This window comes from Podarcis melisellensis (assembly GCF_964234715.1).
Source record: "Podarcis melisellensis genome assembly, chromosome: 3".
Taxonomy (NCBI): Eukaryota; Metazoa; Chordata; class Lepidosauria; order Squamata; family Lacertidae; genus Podarcis; species Podarcis melisellensis.
The window spans coordinates 53,405,132-53,427,680 of NC_138530.1; the positions used below are offsets into that span (position 1 = coordinate 53,405,132).

The 22,549-nt window shown below is 40.8% G+C and overlaps 1 protein-coding gene and 1 long non-coding RNA gene across 6 annotated transcripts in view; both read right to left on the reverse strand.

Annotated features, from left to right (window-relative positions):
- Window positions 1-22,549, reverse strand: part of TULP4 (TUB like protein 4) — a 108,882-nt gene that overhangs the window by 33,598 nt on the left and 52,735 nt on the right. The gene's annotated exons all lie outside the window — the stretch shown is intronic.
- Window positions 1,943-21,134, reverse strand: LOC309366189. The gene is made up of 4 exons (XR_014166561.1): window positions 20,628-21,134; window positions 5,459-5,550; window positions 3,788-3,884; window positions 1,943-2,586 (listed from the first exon to the last, which is right to left on the reverse strand). It is a non-coding gene; the product is annotated as an uncharacterized lncRNA (long non-coding RNA).

A 22,549-nucleotide genomic window follows, 5' to 3' on the forward strand; every position in this document is an offset into this window, starting at 1 on the left:
ATGCCTGCACAATTCCTACTTGCTAACTATGGTTGTGGGTGGCTGGGCATTTTGAAAAATAGAGCCTTTTAATACCTGATAAAAGAGAAAGTAATGGGACATTGGACAAATACAATAAAGAAAACTGCAGGGAGGAAATAATGCAGAGATTATAAGATACTCACTCAACTCATGTTACAATCCTTATCCGATACCAAAAGAAGCCAATACATTCAACCCAAGGATGTCATAACACAGCTGCTCCATAAAGGCCAATTCTTGTAATATTTGCTTATTTTTCAGGCAGCATGTAATTGCCACCTGCTGAAAAGCGTCAGAATCTAGACTCTAAAACGCCAAGTCTTGCCAGTACTATACTGAATTGTTACAGATACCTGGTGCCTTTTCCCTGCGTCCTTTCTTGGTAATGAAGTATGAAATCAGTGGTAGACCTCAGGATCTCAAGGATTTCAGGGATGACCTGACCGTTGCCAAAATTCAGTGAGCCCCTTCCCCAGCCTCTCACCTTCCATTCTATACCATATTCATGGTGCCCCCCGGGGCTCTGCAACGTAATTCCAACTCTGATAGAATTGAGCGACATGACGACAGAGGAAATCTATTAGAATGCTCTATCTAGACACTACAGATAGATCATTCTAATAGATTTCCTCTGTCGTCATGTCGCTCAATTCTATCAGAGTTGAGCTAAAGGCTGGACTGTATCAAAGAAGGGCAAGTCTGATTCACACATAGATCTAGCGTGCATGTTCCATGTGCAGTGGAGCCCAGCAGTGGAGCCTCCCTCCCCCCCACTTTGGACACAACACCTTATGTAACCAAGGGCCTGCGTGCATAAATTTGCATGCAAGCTTGTAGTTAACCCACTGCTTTAAAAAACAAAACAAACAGGTATCAGCATATTGCATGGGCAGAGCATACTTCCTTACGAAAGTGCCCATGTAGGCTCCAGTTCATACAAGATATTCCACATGCAACGTACAGGCTGAAGCCATTTAACTTCTACATCAGCCTCTTACAAGCCCTTTCAACAAAGCAGGTTCCTCAGCATACAGCACAACAGCAAAGCCATTACTGATTATTTGATCACCCATCCATCATTAAGCATCACTGCAGGACCACAAAACTGAAAGGAGGGTAAGCCCCAGCCCAGAAGGAAAGTGGAGTAATTCAATAATAGATTTTATTATTATTATTATTATTATTATTATTATTATTATTATTATTATTATTTCATTATCCCTTTTGTGGTGAAGGGGTGGAAGTGGTAGATGTATTACTGAAAAAGACATGTGCTTAGGCTGAGTCAACGTCAATCTGTGTCAGCCAAATAACTACAGGACAACAGATGGCTAAAATGGGTGTTTTTCAGAACGCCCCCACAAAATTAGCATAAAGTACTGTCCCATAGCGGTGGAGAATTGAACAGCATCCAAAAATCAACATAGATTTTCTACAAAACACTCTTCATACAGACATAAATTCTGTTCACTTGCCATCATCTGCTCTACTCAGTTCCAACTGAACGGTCCAATGGATGGGATTATTGACTCCCCCTCTCCCAAATTCTAAAGAGAGACTTAATTGCGATGTACAATGACACATGTCCAATGCTATTGCCTATTGCAGCCTCCTTCTCTTCTCTTAATTCAAGTTCGGGAGGTCTTTGTCGAGATTGCTTGTTTATTTCATCTTTCTCATAATTAATAGCTATTCTTTCTTTAGATATTTGTATTAGTTGCAGACACTTTCTGAAGCAGATCCCAGTTTAAATGTTCTTAATAATTCTCCATCTTTGACTATATGGACTAATTTGCATAGCCCATCTTAAACATGGATTATTTATTTATTTATTTATTGATGCTAAAATAAGCTTATAAGTGGTTTATATGCATATAAACCAATGACATCAACATTAAAACATTAAACTCCTGAACTTAAATACACAATAAAACAAGCGTTGAAAACATTAAAATATAAACATCATCTCTATATCTACATCTATGTATCTACTGTGTAGCATTTAAAGCAGGGTCAATAATTTTGTGTGGTGGACTGGCTGTCTGATCAATTGGCCATGAGCCCAGTTCACTGGCAAGCTTCTTCTACACAGTGTGGAAAAAGGTCCACACTGAGCTCATCATGTGGTCCTGATGAACAGCTCAGGGCTGATTCACCTGGCTTGTTTCAAACTGGGCTGACCTTTTCTATATCACCTGTTATGAGCCATCACAAAGCAGCCAGCCAAATGCATACCCTTAACCCCCCCCCCCAAAGCACCAGAACTTTTGTGAGCTGCTTTGCTCAGAAATCCCAGAACAAACCTGCTTGTGCGATGAGCCTCTGCATGTGACCAATCTGACTCCAGCCAAGCAAATGTCAATTCAGTTTTAAAATAAATCTCTATAAAGCTGTTCTACTGTTCTACACAATACACAGAATGTCACTGTAGAATTGTGGGCTTAAAATCGCTTCAGATTTCAGGTGGGAGGGTGGTATCTTTAAATGCCCCCATGTGTAAATCCCTCTGTGTGCATGACAGAAAGAGGACTTCTCTGAATTCTTCTCCTTAATCTTCTGGTTTAACTACATGGAAGAAGTTCAAATGGCAATGTTTGAAAATATGACTACCTCACTCTCATGCACAGTCTCTGCAATCCAGAATTCCGCCATCCCAATCTTTTACTTCATTCTGCAAGTGTAGTTCTGCTACACTTCAGTGTCAGGAGAATCAGCCTTCCAAACAACAAAACCAAAAGAGATCAATATCTACACACACACACACACACACACACACACAAACTTTATAAACTTTCCCCGTCAAGCTTACGCAAAAAATAAGCTTCCAAATAAATTATTTGGACTTGCTTCTCACTTTCATTTTACAGTGGTACCTCGGGTTAAGTACTTAATTCGTTCTGGCTGTCCGTTCTTAACCTGAAACTGTTCTTAACCTGAAGCACCACTTTAGCTAATGGGGCCTCCCACTGCCGCCAGAGCACGATTTCTGTTCTCATCCTGAAGCAAAGTTCTTAACCCAAGGTACTATTTCTGGGTTAGCGGAGTCTGTAACCTGAAGTGTATGTAACCCGAGGTACCACTGTATATGTTCTGTTTGCAGAGGCAGCATCTAAAGATATCATGGAGGAAATGCTGCAGGTATGCGCTCCCAATGGTGAAGAACAAACTGCCTTCTGCAGATTGTCTTACAAAATCTGATCATGACATGCGATGGGAAAAGGTGACTTGCAAATGGCTCAATGAAATGAGCAAAACCGTATCTTCCAAAATAATTCTGAAAGGAAAGGGCAGTGGGGAAGGAGCCTGAGAATGTGAGCCAGTAGGAATAGATGGAAAATATCTTCCTAATTTCCCTCCTGCCATTTTCCATTGGCCAGTGAAGACCTTTGTTTTACTGGCAGGCTTTTGCTGCACCATCTTAGGTAAAGGGTCTGTGCTGAGGACTGGTTTTTATCTGTCACACTTGTCTTCCTTGCATTTTACTGATAAGACTTGTTGTGATTTTCATCCATATCATCTGCCCATATCAGTATCACAGCCAGATGGGTAGGGTACTATTATTATTAGTAGTAGTATTAGTAGCATTATTAGTAGTATTCGTATTTAAAAGCAGTACTGCCTCTGATCATGGAGACAGAGCACAGCCCTCATAGCCATTTTACTTCTAGCAAAGTCAGTCTCTTATGCTGCAAATGCAGAGGGCATACGAGAGCATCATTTAAATGCCGAGTCATTCTAAACTGTCACAAACACTCACATGCCTTACTTCTTCACTTTTTCCTATTGGCTAAACAAGTTTGAATGCTCAATCAAGGCTTGTCAATTCTCCTGGACTTCATTGACTGGGAATCATTTATCAGCTTCTGCACAAAAGGAAATCGCATGCATGAAAGACAACACAGAATATATTATCCTTCAGGAAACAGCATTCATATGTTAGAGGAATGGTGGGGGGATATCCTTTAATGACCTTAAACCACCGGAAGCAAAGGAACAAAAACTGTCACCGACAAGTTCCACTCAGAGTGACAGCAGTGCAGTTGCTTGCAAACCCCGAAGGCCGCACTGGACAATGGCCTCCAGTTGAACTCACATTTCAGACACTTCCTCTTATGTTTATAGTTTTACTTTGGGAAGATGAATTATTCTGCCAATTACTGTCATCTTTGGTTTCTTCCTCTAAAGAGCAGATAATAAATTATGCACATATTATCGCAACATGGGAGATAAGGAGTTTTAAAGCCAAATGCTGCAATTAAAACATGTTTTAAGAGCTATTCGATTAGAAATATTTCTTGGATTGTTTGCTTTTTCCCTTTCTCCTCCCCCTCTGGAAAAAAATTCAATAAAAATGAGATTTCTTTATTCACCGCAAGGAGCGATCTACTGTGGAAGTTGAACAGAAATGAAGCTTTAGTGACCTATTTATGATCAGAGGTTATGATGTTGAATATTACAGACACAATTCTATTTCAGCTGGTCAGTGGGATTAATTTCAACCTAATAAATAATCAAAGGTGTTCAAGGTTGTGTGACTTCTTCTGTGAAACCTTTTTTTATTTACCCAGGCCTTTTAGATGCCTTGATTTTATTTCTGTCCTATCCTGGCCTTTCTGACTGCTGTGCTTTTTTGACTTCATATTTATTGTTTAAGGGTTTTGGCATTATTATGATTTTGCATATTTTCCATAGGTCTTTTATTGGTTGTTTGTTTGAGCCGTTTTGGGCACAAATCTTCATGGAAAAGCCTGGTATCAATTTTGCCAAGCCAACAACAAAGAAAGAACTGGATAATTGTGGCTGACTTGTAGCAGAATGTGATCACAAAAGATAGCCGCTATCCTATTGTAAATTCTACAAGCATTGAGTTCTGTTCAGTTATGGGTTTTCCTTCAACATCTAGACCAGACTGGGGGCTGTGGGAGCAGGAAGAGGAAAGGGAGAGGATGTCCTGTCTTAATTGGATGGCTTCATCAAATATAATCCTCTCATACCCCATTGTCACGGTTGTTAAGTGGGTAACATGTCAGGATTGCCTATGGGGAGCCCAGTCCAAACGAAGGTTACTGGATGGCTTTGAGTAAGTGACGACAGTGAGAAGAAAGGGACTGTGTACCTCGCAGGGTTGTCATGAAGGCAAAATGGGGGGGGGGGTGAAATTAGAGACATGGTCATGTGGTTTAGGCAGTTTCTCTTGTAGGATTTAAGCTTTGTGCTCATAACCTGTCATCTTTTGCAGCTTTCACTCTTGGAAGCAGGGGAAAAAACCCATTCCAACTGCAGAGTAGAAAAGTGGGAGACATTTCTTTTTTCACAGTTATGAAGAGCAAATCAGCTTACTGCTTTGCAAAGATGAAACGTGTATGTCAGTTCATCATGTGTTTACTTTCCTCTTGTAGCAGAAAAAAGAAATAGGCGAGTTATGAAAGTATGAAACCTGTATATTTCAGTAGAATCCTGAAGGGGATTCTTTGGAGCGAGATATGTACATATTTCCTGCCTCAGAACAATGGCTTGCCTCCTGAGCATCTGGAAAGTGACAGAGGGAAAAACCTGCTGAAAGAATGAATTATATTTAGACAAGTGAGACCATACCTTTCCTCTCATTATCCTCCCAGTACTATTTTCCTCCCTCCTGTCATGTTAAAAAAAAAAGCCATCCCCCAGGCAACTGGCTGCTCCCTTTCAGGCGTTCAGTAACTCAGACGAACTGGAAAGATGCGCCAGGGAAGAAGAAGCAAGTTTCTGTGAGATTGTCTGAGAGAAAGAATTACTACCGTATATACTCGAATATAAGCCGACTTTTTCAGCACATTTTTTATGCTGAAAAAGCCCCACTCAGCTTATACCCGAGGTGGGTGGCGGCGGAAGGACTAGCAGCCTGAAAGGAGCCCTTTCGGGCTGATTGTTCTTCCTCCACCGCTGCCGCTACCACCAGGTTTGGTGTGTGGTGAACCAGCTTATACGCGAGTCAATAAGTTTTCTCAGTTTTTTGTGCTAAAATTAGGTGCCTCGGCTTATATTCAGGTTGGCATATACTCGAGTATATATGGTATCTTAATAAAAGGAAATACTTGAACGGTTTAAAAGCCTATAGAATTGTTGCCACTTTCAATATGGCAGTAGCCGAAGTTTAGAGCTGGAAGCCCAACTTTACAATTTTGATGTAATTCTTTTGCAACAAAGAGTCTTGTGGGACTGCCCTTAGGCCTGGTTCAGAGGCTGGGGCAAAACACTGCAGCTAGGATGTTGACAGGAAGAGATACTGCTTAGAGATTATTGTGATTAGGTGGCAGATACATTGACAAATACTGCTGCTGCCACTGCTACTAGCTAACAAATTGATTACGGCTTAAGTTTTCATGGACCAGAATCTGATCCAGCTTCACAATCCATAGTTTAAAAGTCGCTTTAAAAAACAAAACAAAAGAAAACCCTGACCCCTTTGTTTTCAACCAGCCTTGGGTTTATACACACAAAGTGCTAAACCTTGGTAAATACTAACCACGTCCTTCTGCTGGCCAGACAAAACAAGGAAGGGGGGCATCAAGCCCAAGGCTTCACTCAGCTCATTATAGTGAACCTAGTGTTAAACTATGGCTCAGCATTACATGCAAGCCAGCCGCACATCATTCCATTCCTGTGCACTTTTAATTCGGCCCATCAGTTATTCCATAACAAATATTCCACAGAGCCTCATAAACCACCACGGAATATTTGGAAAGTGGTCTTCACTCAGTCCTCTGCATTGCATATTTTGTTTTTGTACTCAGATGTTGAATGATCCCACAAGAGGCACTAAAGGCCACCAACCTGGATTGCTTTAAAAGAGAATTAAGACAAATTAATGGAGGGTGAGATTTTCAGTGGCTACCAGCCACAATGACTATACTCTGGCTCCACAGTCGGAGGCAGTATGTTTCCATAGGTATCATCCAAAAAACATTTTGAGTCAAATCACACTTGCTTATAAGCTCTCTTCCTCTCATTCACACACTACATATACCTTAAATATAGTACTAATATCATCAGAAGATTTATGAATTTAAGCACCCAACAGAAACTAAAAAAAAATCACTTATGTATGTAGGCTACTATAAAAATATTTAATAGTAGAAAAACCTGTTTTGTTTACAAAAACACTCCTTATAATTAGAAATAATCAATTTCTATCTCCCTTATTTCCAATTCTTGCTTAATATATCGCATGACTAAGTTCAATTTATTTAAAGACTCACTGGAGGTAGAGCATAACACTGATGTTAATTTTATCAGCCCTAACTGCTCCCATCATTTCCAAATTAATTCCTGTTTGATTGATGCTTGTTCTTTCTTCCAAGTCTTAGCATATAATATTCTTGCTAGGGTGAGTACATTCAACACCTGGGTTTGAAATTTCTCAAGAGCTACCACACATTGCGATTAATTTAAAAGGCATAATGAGAGGAAAGTAATTAGACTAACCTGGAAGATTTCTTTGATCATATTTATAGCCACTGACCAGAAGCTTTTCGCCTTCTGGCATTTCCACCAGACATGGAGAAAATCTGCCTACACTTCTTGAACCAGCATTTACCTTCTCTGGTCTTTTCAGCCATCTTTAACATTATAGCACATACCATGGGGTCAATCAGGTTTCCTGTCACATCCCTCCACCCCACATGTTCTCCTCCTGCATGTGATGAACATAGGGAAGTGCATTATACTGAGCCAGAACATTGGTCCATTTAGCTTAGTACTGTTTGCATTGATTGGCAGTGGCCTTCCAGGGTTTCAGACAGGAGGGTTTCCCAGCCCAACCTGAACATTCCACGGATTGTATCTGAGAGCAGCGGCATGCCAAGCATGTGCTCTACCACTGAGCAGAGTCTTTCACTGTAGCTAGGATGGAAAGGATCATTTCCTTCACAATTAGAAGGCTTTGCTAATGTGCAAATTAAACCACACAGCATACAATGACCAGCAATGGGGTCTCAACATTTTGTAATAATTTGTCTTTATTAATGTTATGATATGGAGGAAAGATTAGAATCTGTCAAGTGAATTTAAATACAATAACGGTCTTAAAAGAAATAAAAAAATTCCTTCCAGTCACACTTTAGAGACCAACTAAGTTTGTTATTGGTATGAGCTTTCATGTGCATGCACATTTCTTCAGATACAGTATCTGAAGACGTATGCATGCACACGAAAGCTCATACCAATAACAAACTTAGTTGGTCTCTAAGGTGCTACTGGAAGGAATTTTTAAATTTTGTTTTGACTATGGCAGACCTACACGGCTACCTACCTGTAACTAGGTCTTAAAAGAAAAACTAAACAACTGGTTTGTCCTTTGAAAGGACAATAAAGATCACACACTCACACACACACACAAATAAAAATGCACCCTATCATTAAAGCAACAGCTTAACTGTATTAGTCAGAAATCTAGTCGAGCCAAGCTATTTTTTTCTTTTGTACTATACTATTTTCAAAAATAAAATATACACAAGCTTTCATCACAACATCTGTGACACTCTCAAACTCTTCACAATGCTGGTTTTGGAGGAAAGTTGCTCCTCTTTGTAGGCAGAGAGAGTTAATCACAATCTTTCCACATGTGCTGGACTTGTTCTATAAAAGTCAGAGGCCTGTGGGGTTTTTCTATGTCTGCATGTAGATCAGCAAAAAGACTAGCTGTCCCTCCACCAGGATTTCATCTGTGAGTTTCCCTTAGTTGTGCTCATGCCCTACAGCAGCTTCTGGAAACAGCTTCTCTACAAACCCAGATTATGATGGACCATTAAACGGTGCAAGTTAATGAAAGAGTCACTAACTCTGTCTCTACCCACTCCCAAAAACTCAGAATCATAACCTCAGCACTTGATAAACATGGTCAGTTTTTCTACATCAATGTGATAAAGCTATCTGTATATAGAATAGAATCATAGAAGGGACCATGAGGCTCTAATCCAACCCTCTGCTTTACCAACGGAGCTTTTCATCTTCCCTATTCATGGAGAGAGAAAGAGGTGGGTAGGACTTTCTTCTATCCTGCATCCAACTGCTCAGCCTACCTCTCTCCAGAACGAGTGCCTGAATGGATTGCACCAGCAATTCTGGCCCCATAATTCCTTTTGTCTCTTTGTTCATAGTTACGTAAGTGCAAATGTCAGCATAGTTCCTATGTCATTTGAATGAACAGGAGAGAGCAAAATCAGCAAACCCAAGTCCTGCCCCCAACATCATGCGGATGTAACATGAAATGACCTACGAATGTGCATCCAGACCCTTTGAAGAATGAGTTTTCTGCCCTAGAGGTTCTCAAGGTGGCAACAAGAGTTATGTTAGACTATTTCTACTTACCTACCATTCCCAAAATAGCTCTGATCACAGGGTTATCTTTTCCCACCCCCACAGATATTTTTTTTAAAAAAAGGGCAATGCCTGGGGTAAGCTGACATTTATTTTGAAGGCCAGCTGAGGCACCATAGAGTGTTATATGGAAACAGAAAGTTCCTGGCAGAAGATGTAGACCAGAGAAAATGAAAGGGCTGGGGAAACTGCCACTGGTTTCACTGGCTCTGACCCACTTTTAACTCTATGCAATTAGACAACTAATGGTGCACTGGCCACGTCTTGCCAATTCAGTGTGGGCTGGATGAGCATCATGAAAATGAGCACGTTTTCATCTGCATCAGCTATGCAAGTAGAAGGCTGCTTCTCTCCCCTGCTGGATAGATGAAATCTATGGTGCTTAAAATCATGTCTTCCTTAAAGTCATGGCCCAAATAGCATCCTTTCCCTTTGAAAACCCTGGAAGGATCATCAAATGCCATTTTTCAGCTGGCACTGGTTTTCTGCCAGTCTGCTGATCAGATTTGTATATTCATGGGGCCAGCACAGTCGGTACAGTGTGCATCATCCATAATGTCGGTTCCCTACATAAAATTGCATAAAATTATAGCCTTTGTGCCTATGCTTTTTCCCCAGGTACCCAACTGTTTTCATGCTCTGGATTCTCTGAGTTGAACTGATTTCTGACATGTTCTGTGAACAAGCTGGCTGCGTATGGATGCTATTTGACATAGTTATATTAAAGGATACTGTTTTGCTTTTAATCTGATTAATGTGCCTTGACAGTTGCCCCATGCAATGCAGCAGCATTTTTTTAAAAGAGCACAATCATGATTCTTGATGCTGTGAAGCCTCCTGCTGCAACAGCAAATGAAATGAGCTCAGGTACTCTGTCAACAGAGGAAACCAAATGCCAATGTTTTTTAGTAAAAAGTCACGCAAGTTGTTAGCAATTTTGCTACCACTTCTCACAGAAAACAAGGCAGGCATTTTATGTTTTTTTTTAAAGAGCACATTGCCACACCATGTACAAACCCATGCAGCAGCTATGTCATTATTTGTAAACAACTGACACCCCCAAGTTTATTTTAAAGGAAGAATAACCCTGAATGAAACTAGATGTCTGAAGGAAATGGCAATCCCTATCACAGGGTGATATCACAGGGTGACGCGGGTGGCGCTGTGGGTAAAACCTCAGCGCCTAGGACTTGCCGATCGTTAGGTCGGCGGTTCAAATCCCTGTGGCAGGGTGCGCTCCCGTTGCTCGGTCCCAGCGCCTGCCAACCTAGCAGTTCGAAAGCACCCCCGGGTGCAAGTAGATAAATAGGGACCGCTTACCAGCGGGAAGGTAAACGGCGTTTCCGTGTGCTGCGCTGTCTCGCCAGATGCAGCTTGTCACGCTGGCCACGTGACCCGGAAGTGTCTCCGGACAGCGCTGGCCCCCGGCCTCTTAAGCGAGATGGGGGCGCAACCCCAGAGTCGGACACGACTGGCCCGTACGGGCAGGGGTACCTTTACCTTTTATCACAGGGATCCGTAGGTAAACTGTTCCCTTCAGAGAAGATACCAGTGTAGAAGCCTAGTTCAGCTACTGGTGAATCTACAGGTGGCAAGCAGAGCTGTTGCATAACTGAATCAGAGGAAGAGTGAATTTCTCTTACTCAATTTGGTCACCATCTTAGACCATGAAGATAACCCAGCCTTCAACAACCTGAAAGCTCCCATTACAGCCATGCTGGGTAGTTATAGTGCAAAACATTTGGAGGCCATATTGTTGTCGAAGTCTGGCTTAAACCTTCCCATGTCAGCAGTTTCTCCCCTGACATGAAGAAATGGCTCTCTTAGGCACTTTTCTTCCAACCACAGCAAAAATGCATCTAGACACCCTCTCTTATTATTTATTAAGATGATAAGCAGGGGTTGACAACCTAAGACCCATGGGCCACAAGTGGCCCACGGGGGTCATTTAACTGGCCCACGAGCTGTCCCTGAACCGAGCCACCCGCTCAGCAAGTCCCCACGCGCTGTGCTAAACCAGAGCAGCGCAGCGCGGGGACTCACTTCTGCGGCGCTGGAAATTGCGTCTGCGCAGATGCCGGAAATTGCGTCTGTGCAGATACAGATGCTGGAAATTGTGGGTCACAGAGGGATCTCTGCTGGAGTGAACTGGCCCAGGCGAGGTAAACCTTGCCAACCCCTGATGATGAGAATAGAGGGGAGAAACCGAGGAAGCATGACACACGTTTCCACTGGTTTTCTTCTGCCTTTCTTCCACTGCTGCTAGATAACTTGGGAGAGAGCCAGGTTCCCAGACAGATCTTCTGTCAAATATCACGTTTGCCTCAAGAAGAAACACAGGAGTCAGCACTGGTTGTGTAGCAATGGTGGGAGTGTGGAACTAGGACAAGGAGGGCACAGGTTCAATTCCTCACTTAGCTATAGAATTCAACAGGTAACCTTGTGACAGTCACAATTACACAGCCTAATCTACCTTACAAGCTTGTTTTGAGTATATTAATGGTGGGCACGGGTGAACCATTACACAACTTTCAACTCCTTGGATACAAATGTAACAAACAAACAATCCCCCATTTAAAGCAGAGGAACCGAGCTTCTCCACCCATACCGTACCATAAAACTTCAAGAACAAAAGTGCAGGACCTTAGGTTCATCAGCCAAGAAGCACCATATTTCTCCTGGTGTGGATGTTATTGCAGTTGGCTTACTCATTTAAATATTTGCGTATGCATGCACCATAGCACTGTGGAGGGGTCTCCTTCTCTTCTGTACTTTGCACAAGTAATCTAACCAAAATAATGTCTGTACTGGCTCACTGGATCCCCCCCTCCCGGGCAACATCACGAACCTTTAAGATTGTATCTAGTGCTGCCAGTCCACTTGTGCAGTAGAATTTCCCCCATATCTCCACTCTCCATGCCTTTCGGGCCCCATAAAATCTGCTCCAGAAGATCAAGAGACACTCTGGAACATACTTTGAGGGTGCATGGGGGAGAGGAGAGAAAGGGGAAACCCTGTTGAGCAAGCAAAAACCTGTGCATCTCATGTTAAGCACAGTCAAGTGGGTTTTTATTTTAACTGTTCAAAGTCTCTGCACACCACATTTCCAAGCAGAGCTCTTAATTCCTGTGATTCCTTTTTTTTAAATTGTAAGCAGAAAGACAGCTATGTCCCCAACATGATATTCTGCCTTCCTGCAATGGATAGGTAGAAGCATCATGCTATCTATTATAGAAAGGCAGAATATCATGATGCTTATGATGGATCTAGGAGAGCTTGAACATAGTGCTAAGAGAAAATTGGTGTTTTAAATCATCCAGAGATATCTGAACAGTATTGAACCTGTAATGTATTATCTTGGGTTCCCACATCTAGAAGCACCACTTTAAGTTAATTTTTCATTTACAGTTTTTTGAAAGGACATCATCAATAATTCTTAAATCACGGGATGTATACTTCAGTGATTCTGTGAGGCAATTATTTTATATCATAACAAGACTAACTCAAGTGTCAGATTATATTATATTACTATATTAAGCATATAAACATTTGTTTACCTACCAACATCTAAACATTTTAATTTTGAATACTTTGGTCACAGATCAACATTAGCTACACAGTTAAAAAAATGCATCTTGACTCCTTGAATACAAGAAATTGACTTATCATTAAATAAATCCACAGAATCAAATGCCTAGTTTTCACTGAAGGTAAGGGTGCCTGGGCGCTATATTCTATTTTTTTTTTTTTATAAATGTTTTTATTGGTTTTTTCACATAATAAGAACAAACAAAACAAACACAAACATTAAAAACAAACAACAAAAATTGACTTCCCCATGCCTTCCCTTCGCCACATCCTTGTTTTACCATTTTTTCGAGCAACTCATCGATCAATCTTTAGTCAAGTCCCTTTTGAGTTTTCTTAAAGTTTAAGATTTACAGCTGTAATTCTCTGTTTCCTACCCCTTAACATCTTATCAGTCCACAATTTTACAGTAGTTTTTTAGATATGTTTTAAATTTCCCCCAGTCCTCTTCCACTGTCTCTTTCCTCTGGTCACGGATTCTGCCGGTCATCTCTGCCAGTCCCATATATTCCATCACCTTCGATTGCCATTCTTCCAGAGTAGGTAATTCTTGCATCTTCCAATACTTTGCCAACAGGATTCTTGCTGCCGTGGTTGCATACATAAAGAATGTCTTATCCTTCTTTGATACCAATTGGCCGACCATGCCCAAGAGAAAAGCCTCCGGTTTCTTAACAAATGTCCACTTAAGGACTTTCTTAATTTCATTATAGATCATTTCCCAGTAGGCCTTAATCTTTGGGCAGGTCCACCAAAGATGGTAAAAAGTACCTTCAGCCTCGTTACATTTCCAACATTTGTTATTGGGCAGGTGATAGATCTTTGCAAGTTTGACTGGGGTTATGTACCACCTATAGATCATTTTCATTATATTCTCTTTCAGGGCATTACATGCCGTAAATTTAACACCGGTGGTCCATAACTGTTCCCAGTCGTCAAACATAATGTCATGACCAATATCCTGTGCCCATTTAATCATAGCTGATTTCACTGTTTCATCCTGTGTATTCCATTTCAGCAGCAAATTATACATTTTAGATAGATTTTTAGTATTGGATTCTAACAATTCTGTTTCTAACTTTGACCTCTCCTTCTGAAAACCAAGTTTCCTGTCCTGCTTAAACATCTCATTTATCTGACGGTAGTGTAACCAATCTCGAACTTTATGCTTTAGCTTCTCGAAACTTTGTAGCTTCAGTTTTTCGCCATCATATTCTAAAATTTCACAATACTTAGGCCAATTAGAGTCCATGTTAATTTTTTTCACTGCTTTCGCTTCCATTGGTGACAGCCACCTAGGGGTTTTACTTTCCAATAAATCCTTATATCTATTCCAAACATTGTACAATGCTTTCCTGACAATATGGTTTTTAAAACTTTTATAAATCTTTACCTTGTCATACCACAGATATGCATGCCAACCAAAGCTATTGTCATATCCTTCCAGATCAAGAATGTCTGTGTCTTCAAGAAGTAGCCATTGCTTCAACCAGCAAAAGGCTGCTGATTCATAATAAAGTCTTAAGTCCGGCAGGGCAAAGCCCCCTCTATCTTTTGCATCAGTTAAGATCTTAAATTTTATTCTGGGCTTTTTGCCCTGCCAGACAAATTTAGATATGTCTTTCTGCCACTTCTTGAAACAGTCCATTTTGTCTAGAATCTGCAACGTCTGAAATAAAAACAACATTCTTGGCAATACGTTCATCTTAATAACAGCAATTCGGCCTAACAAGGAGAGTTTCAGCCTAGACCATATGTCTAGATCTTTTTTAACTTCTGTCCAGCATTTTTCATAGTTATCCTTAAATAGATTCACATTTTTTGATGTCAGATTTACCCCCAGGTACTTAACCTTTTTTCCTATTTCCAACCCAGTTTCACTTTGAAACCTATCTTTCTCCTCTTTTGTTAGATTTTTTTCCAGCACCTTTGTTTTCTGTTTGTTCAGTTTAAATCCTGCGACCTGGCCGAATATCTCCATTAATTCTAAAACTCTTTTGGTACTAGCTTCTGGCTGTTGCAAAGTTAGCACTAAGTCATCTGCAAATGCCCTTAACTTATATTGTTTGGATCCGACCTGTATTCCTTTTACCAGCTGGTCCTTCCTAATCATGTTTAATAAAACCTCCAGGACAGATATAAACAGTAAAGGGGATATAGGGCATCCCTGTCGTGTACCTTTCTCTATTGGTATTTCATCCATTACCACATTGTTCACAATTAGTTTCGCTCTTTGTTCAGAATATATTGCACCTATACCGTTTTCAAACCCTTGGCCTACCCCCATCCCATGGAGATTCTTCTTCATAAATTTCCAAGAAATGTTGTCAAAGGCCTTCTCCGCGTCCACAAAGATCAGAACTGCCTTCCTATTAATGTCTACCTCTAGCATCTCCAAAATGTCTATAATGTTCCTCACATTCTCTGACATATGTCTCCCTGGGAGAAAGCCTGTTTGGTTCTTATGAATCTCCTCCACCAAAACTCTCTTAAATCTTTTTGCCAAAACGTCTGCAAAAATTTTATAATCCACATTCAAGAGTGATATAGGGCGGTAGTTTTTAACTTGATGTTTCTCAGTTTCTGTCTTCGGTATAAGTGAGATGAATGCTTCTTTCCACGATTCGGGAGCCTTTTTCCCCTCTAATATCTGATTGCATACTTCCTTCAATGGCTGTATTAGCCATTCTTTAAGATCTTTGTAGTATTTCGCAGTCAAACCATCTGGTCCTGGTGATTTCCCCAATTTCATATTCTGGATGGCACCCTCTATTTCTTGTTCTGTAATTTTTTCATTCAAAATCCTTTTATTTTGTTCTGAAATCTTTGATAGTCCATATTTTTTAACAAATTCCTCTATTTGTTGTTCGTTTGTAGGCCCTTGTGCATAAAGTTTTTTGAAAAAGCTTTGAAAACAATTACTTATTTCATTTGGTTTGTTGATAATTTTCCCATCTATTTCCAGGGATGTCACAGTGTTTAACTTTTGCCTCTTTTTCAGTTGCCATGACAGCAGTTTCCCACATTTATCTGCCGATTCAAATGTCTTTTGTCTCATTTGCTTTATCTTCCATTCTATTTCTTGATTCATCAGTTCCATATATTGCGTCTGATGATATTTTATTTCTCTTAAGATCTCATGAGACTTCGGTTTAGATCTCAGTTTCTTTTCTCCTTCCTTTATCTGGTTCAAAATCTTTTCCTTCCTCTCATTTTGTTTCTTCCTTTTTATAGAATTTTGCTGAATTAGGAATCCACGCATCACGGCCTTACTTGCGTCCCATACTGTTCTTTTTTCCACCTCCGTTCTCAAATTTATCTCAAAGTAATCCTTCAATATTTTTTGGGCCTTTCGATAAATTTCTTCATCTCTAAATAGGGTGTCATTCATTCTCCATCTGAAGGTTCCAGCCGTTGTTAATTTCATTTCCATCTTGACTGCATTATGGTCGGAGCAGGTTTTTGTGCAGATTTCTGTTTTTTTCACTCTTGGTGCCAGACTGCTAGAAATCCAAATTTGATCAATTCTAGTCCAGGTCATTTTTGCTTCCGAGAAGAAGGTTCCCTCTCTTTCCAGAGGGTTCCTAGTTCTCCAAATGTCAATCAAGTCCATAGTGTCAGTGAGTTCAAAGAAGGTCTTTGGTAGTCTCCCTGGGCGCTATATTCTAGACCAGGGGTGGAGAACCACATGCCAAATGTGGCCCTTCAGAAGACAGTTGACCCTCAGGTGACATCCCACACTTGCTCTGCTTCACACCTAAACGTTTTTGCCTGGCTGGAATGTGAGCCTGAACTCTGATATTTCCTCTTTATTGCCTGGATGGAGTAAAGAGAAGAGGGTGTGCAGCACTAGACCACTGTAGAATAGCAATTTTTGTATTTGTTGCTATATCCACTTTGGCATTTGGCCCCATCCACCAATGGCATGTGGCCCTTGGAGGTTGCCCACAAAGGAATGTGGCCCTCGGGATGAAAAAGGTTTCCTAGCCCCGCTTTAGATTGCAGTTTAGGGTGCATATAATTGAACGCTCCTCCAGATGAAAATGTGACTTTTGATGAAGCGGTGGCCCTTCATATTTTGTTGAACTCCACCACCCATGAACCCCAGTCAGCACTGCCAATGGTCATGATGTGATGGCAGCTGTGGTCCAACAACATCTGAGGGGCTCCAGATCCTCCATCTTTGCTCTACAGAAAAATGTGGATTTGAGGGACGAGAGCCTTCTCCCTCACATGCTACCTTTCTATGTGGAAGGAATTTTGTTCAGGGGACAGGGGAAGCTAGAGCAGCTTTCAGTCCTATATGCTCCAAGCTGCATCCTGAAGTGCTATACCCAAGACCCAGATTTACCACATCAAGAATGCTTGTGGGGCTGGCCTGGCCCTGTCTGTCTTTTCCCTTCAGGTTCAGAGGACTCCTCCTCACCTCCAGCACCTGACAAAGAGGAATCTGATTCTTGGCCCCTAACGGTTTCCATCTTAGGCAACAAAACGTCTTGGGCTGGCCCTACTGAATACTCAGTAGATAATGTAATGATTTGAATGTAATATTAACACTGTAGGAAAGGGAGATGTGGGTTGGCTGCCAGCAGCAGTGTCCAACTGCTCCGCTGCTGCTTCTGACATGAACAAAATGTGGTTTATCAACCTTGCTCTACTTAGTTATGGCTAACTCCAGAGAGGAATGTATATTCTTGAGACCATTCAAGTTATTTTTGGCTTCCATTGTCAAACAGCTTTTCCTTTCAGCGCAGCACAATTTACTTAGGCTTATTCAAAACCTGGATATGCTGACACGGCAAAATAAAATAAAAAAGAATAAAGGCAGCGATTATTTTTATACAAACATGTCTCAATAGGTGATGACCGCTCAAGTGTGGAGAAACATCAGTGCTGGTTCAGTTTTCAGGAGGGCAGTCTGCAAATGCACAATGGCTGGTCTTGTGTGCAAAACCCACAAGCAGCGGTGAAAGCAGATACCTGATCATTTTAAATAAATCAAGGTAATGCAAAAAAACAAAAAGGACATTCAACCAAAGCAGAAATTATAAGAGCAGCAATATGGCTTGCTGAGTATTCCTGGTGGTGGTTGTTTTAAAGCTGTCACTCAACTGTCAAGTGGGGGAATGCAGTTCTTTCATTACAAAAATGACATTAATGAGCTGTGTGTTCGATTCTCATGTTTTTACCACTTTTCCAATTAAACTATTTTCTGTGATGGTGAACGGCTTATAAAATTGTTTCTTCTCTGAAATAAGTAACGAGCACAACTGCAATGTGCTTTTGGCATTTAACAAAAAGTGTGAAGCATCTTCAGGTCATTGCCCAGTCCTTTGTAGCTTTCTCTAGTTATTGCAGATGTTGTTATATTTTTTCTTTAATGTTAATATTACTGAACTTGTTTCATTTTTCCTGTGAACTGCCTTGGGATTTTTAACGAAGGGTGGTATAATGGTGTTTTAATTAAATAAATATATAATACTTAATGAGGGGCTGGTTGAGCATCCATTTCTTCAGTCACCCATACTTGTTTCTTTCCTTCTCCTCCTCTGCCTGCCACTTCAACAGAATTAAGGGGAAGTGGCAGCAAATGTTTAATACCCCTCTGATGAACTCCTATACTCTGATGTAGCTCAATAAAGCCTCCAAGAACTTCTGGAAATCTCAGAAGAATGGCGAGTAAGCATATCCATAAACTATGAGCAAGCATATCCTGTCCTTTATCTTCGAATAAGCATCCAGCAGATATAGCTGGTTTTCACAATGGTTCAACAGGACTGAACCGGTTAAGATCTTTAGTAATGTAAGTTCAGAGTCCTTAGGGAGGTGGAACTAGCCTTACAGTAATTTTCTGATTGGCCAAAAAGGCCCCTGACATCAGAGATGGAGCAAATTTCATGGAAGGGTTCAAACAACAATTCATCTTGGGAAGGACATTGGCTTCTACTGGTCTCTTATTCTTATCCATATGTGAGACTTTACTTTCTACTTTTGACTTCATGGAAATGTCCAAAGATGCTGACTCTCAGAAGCTCTCTTCTACAAGGAACTCTGAATCCCAAGAGCCTGCTCAAGCAGATAGGATGAAACTAGAGCTAAGACCGGCTTTATTAATATATTTGAATGCGGCCTTCCCTCTTCTTCCTTTCCACATTTTTCCTAATACAATTAATCCAATTTGGACATTTGGCTTTGTTAAATTTTAAATAGCAAGCAGCTATTTACAAACTGTTCCTAGAATGCGATGGTAGCCCTGTCAATGTTATTTATTTATTTATTTTTACACTGCGGAATAAAACTAGCCTTTTCCATGTGTCTGTGATTCTCTTCGATAATAATCTAGTTAATCCCATATTTGGCTATGATTATATTACCAGACAGAGCATTCCACACTGCAAAAAAATGCAGAATAAAATAAATATAAAGCAATTATAGTTAGGAATTAAGCTTCAGGATAGAATCTAAGTCATGTGACCCTTTAGCAGCCCTTTGATCTATGATACCAAAAATTTGAGTTGCAAAATGTACATTCAATAACTTCCATTTGTTCTCATTCCCTAAGACTGAAGATGTGCCACAATACAGTATTATAACAAAGTTCTCACATCTGCTGATGTAACCACAGTCTTTCATATCAAATATTTCTAGCTTAGTATATATTTAATGACAGGCTTTATTTATACTTGGAATTTTTAAGGTTTTAGCTCCTTTTTTGTTACCAACATCTGACTTTTATTGACAATTTTAAGGTATGTTTTGCATTCTATGTAAACCACTTAGAGGTTCTGACAATTAAGCACTATTGAAAAGATGACAACAACAACAACAACAGCAGCAGCAGCAGCAGCAGCAACAACAACAACAGCAACAACGTATTCTGCATGAGCTCCACTGGAATGAATGGAGAGCTGAGCAAGAAAAAATTATTTTGAAACACTATGGTCACATCAACAGACATAAGAGCTGTGTTATACAATATCTGGCATTTTTAAAACCTCGATGAAGAAAAAGATTGACGGTCCATTTCTCAAATAAAATCATAAGTCTCATAGATTTCTAAAGGAACGTCCAAGTCTCATAGCTTTCATTTCCATTCTGTAAATTAATTCCTAACTGTAATTTCTTCCAGTTATTTTTGGCAGAACCTCCTAAGATGGAATGTTTTGTTTCTTTCTTCTAGCCCAACCCTGTCTAAGAGGATAATCTTGAAAGCTTGCAGCTGTAGTTGATTAAAGCAATTAAATCTTTTTTTAAAAAAAAGCAAAAGGTATCCCCAATTAATTGTGCAAGCCGTTTTTTTTAGAAAAAATATTATTTAAATGCAAGCTCTTATGAAAGGTGCAGGTGACAGGCACAACCTGAGAAGAGACGTTTCCCGGTACAGTGGTACCTCGGATTAAGAACTTAATTCGTTCTGGAGGTCCGTTCTTAACCTGAGGCACCACTTTAGCTAATGGGGCCTCCCGCTACTGCCGTGCCGCCACCATGCAATTTCTGTTCTCATCCTGAAACAAAGTTCTTAACCCGAGGTACTATTTCTGGGTTAGCAGAGTCTGTAACCTGAAGCATCTGTAACCTGAAGCATCTGTAACCCGAGGTACCACTGTACTTTCATTTCTACAACATACATAAGGGAATATCTCTTCCAAAATGGCACTTACTGCATGCAACGCAAGGGTGGGCTAACCTGTTTTAGGCCCAAGGACCACAATCATTCTTGGCTAACTCTCTGGGGGCTTCATGTCAGCTGTGCATGTGGCCAACACACAGACATATTCTCACATGAACGCACACCGTGTACACAGGCACACAGTCTCCCCCACCTCAACTGACTTTTGCATCCCTCCCTATTCTTCAGGTAACTGAGCCAATGAGCAGAGAGGAGGCGATCTGCATCCCCGTTGCAGTGCTGAGCTGGGCAGCTGAGGTTTAAACTGCCAGTATGGGGATGGAAACCACTCCATCCCAGCTTGACTCTAAAAACAAAGGCATTATGCCTCTTTGTTCAAAAAACTAACCAACAAACTGAAACTGACACGGGGACAAATAAAAGAAGACGCCTTCACCCTGGTATGGTTACCCTTTATCACATACACAGCCCAACAAGACAACAGCAAGAACTTGCCAACAGCATTCAAATCGATCTGGCTAACCTGATCCAAAAACACGTGCACCCACTCACACACGAAAACATAGTTCACCACAGCCAACCAAAGACAACCAACTACACCCCAGGCCGCCCCCAACCTCTCTCACAACAAAGGAATACAAGCGTATTAGTAAAGAGAACCCACACAAGTGACGCTGACCCAAAACCCCACACATATACTAAGTCAGGGGTAGGCAACCTAAGGCCCGTGGGCTGGATCCGGCCCAATCGCCTTCTCAATCTGGCCCGCGGACAGCCGGGGAATCAGCATGTTTTTACATGAGTAGAATGTGTTCTTTTATTTAAAATGCATCTCTGGGTTATTTGTGGGGCATAGGAATTCATTCATTCCCCCCCCCAAAAAAATAGTCCGGCCCACCACATGGTCTGAGGGACGGTGGACCGGCCCACGGCTGAAAAAGGTTGCTGACCCCTGCACTAAGTAGAATAGAAGCACTGCCACCCGACTCCACCCTACTCACCATTCCCCCCCTTTCCCCCTTTTCTTCCTAATGTAACACTAAAGTTTCACAACAAATGAAACTGATCTGTAGAAAACACAACTTGAAAAAAAGAGACAGTGCACATACTTTTGTAAACTAAGAAATTTTTAATAAAAATATATTTTTAAAAACCGGCTGTTTTATTCATATGCAAACTTATGCCATATTATTGATTGATCTATTAAAATAACTCAGGCTAATGAAGAATGCTTGCTTCAGCTATGCGACAGTCCTATTAAAAAAATCTCATGTAGCCTAATATGAGGTTAATGAGATGACTATCATGCTTGTGTGCAGCTGCCTTTATTCCAGGCATACCTTCCCCATAGACAGGACACTAGGTAAGGCAGAACCTCAAGCTGATCACCTGCCCGATCTTAAATGCATCAACAAATTCAAAATGCCAGCTGAAATGAAAAGAATTGCTTGAGGGGTTCTTCTTGTTGCCGCTGCTTGCTTAAAAAACAACAAAACTAATATTGAATGCAAGTACTGTTTCTATTCTCCATCTCTAAAATTAGGTAAACCACCATATGGTTGCTTCTTTGCAAAGCTATAATTTCCCCACCCCCCTCAAATGTTGACTGAGATTCTGGCAGTTCTTCTTTAAACATTAGGCCTAAAATATAAACAAACAACTCCGGCAATCATTCATTCGAAAGATCCTTTTTTATTATTTTTTCTCAAAACACAGCTCTCCATAATGAAAAGGAATAAACATGAACCAAGATTGCTGTAGTGCAACCTATAATCCTCTTGATGGAGGAATGGGGGGGTGTCGGGGGGGGAGCACTGCCGCCCCTGAAGAAGCAATGCTTGATTTCTGGCAGCTTTTTTGAATTGGGCTGGCGCATAAGCAGCCATCGAGGGAGATCGCTGCGCTTCCTTACCACCCCCACAACTCCAAACAATATACAAGGGAACAAATGTA